Raw genomic sequence first — 712 nt, forward strand, 5'->3', positions numbered from 1 at the left:
ATTTTAAGTAATGAATCTCTGTACGGGTTTGGTAGATTTGACCTATCTCGCAACCATAAATAATTAGGAATTAAATATAAGTTATAAATATAAATGTTTAGACTAAAGAGCTTAAATCTCATAATATTATACATTTATATATATTTATTGATTTTATTATACTGACCTTTCAACTGTGCCTGGCTAACAATACAGAAGTTACAATGACACGGCACATGTGCACTCATGTTACCGTATCCAATTGTTCTTAAATCATAGAACAGTAAATAAAGAAGTAAAGCAAACAATTATCTCTTCTAGTTATGACCTTTGTACTCGGTTGCTGTTTGATGTAGGTTACTAAGCTTTTAAAAATTTTTGCACATGGAGGATATGAAACAAAATAATTTTTTAGGTTTTATATATATACATTTGAATAACTAAAAAATCATAAATTACTACATCAGTACCACAGAATTCCACTATAATTTATCAAGCTTATTAACTAAGATGTATTTTATTCTAAAAAAATATGAATTTTCGAGCAGACTAAAGACACAACCTACCTCCTTGAAATATTGGTTCAAAAGAAATGTTGTCCAAGCCCATTAAAATGGCTGAGAAAGCCAGTAGGGGGACATTCTGAGCTTCCAATTGGTTATTCATGTCAAATATAGAAGTAATTGTATATAAGGGAGCATTTCCAAAAATTTAAAGAGGTGGGTGGGGTGCC

Source organism: Limulus polyphemus, unplaced genomic scaffold (genome assembly GCF_000517525.1).
Source record: "Limulus polyphemus unplaced genomic scaffold, Limulus_polyphemus-2.1.2 Scaffold1449, whole genome shotgun sequence".
NCBI classification, from domain to species: Eukaryota; Metazoa; Arthropoda; class Merostomata; order Xiphosura; family Limulidae; genus Limulus; species Limulus polyphemus.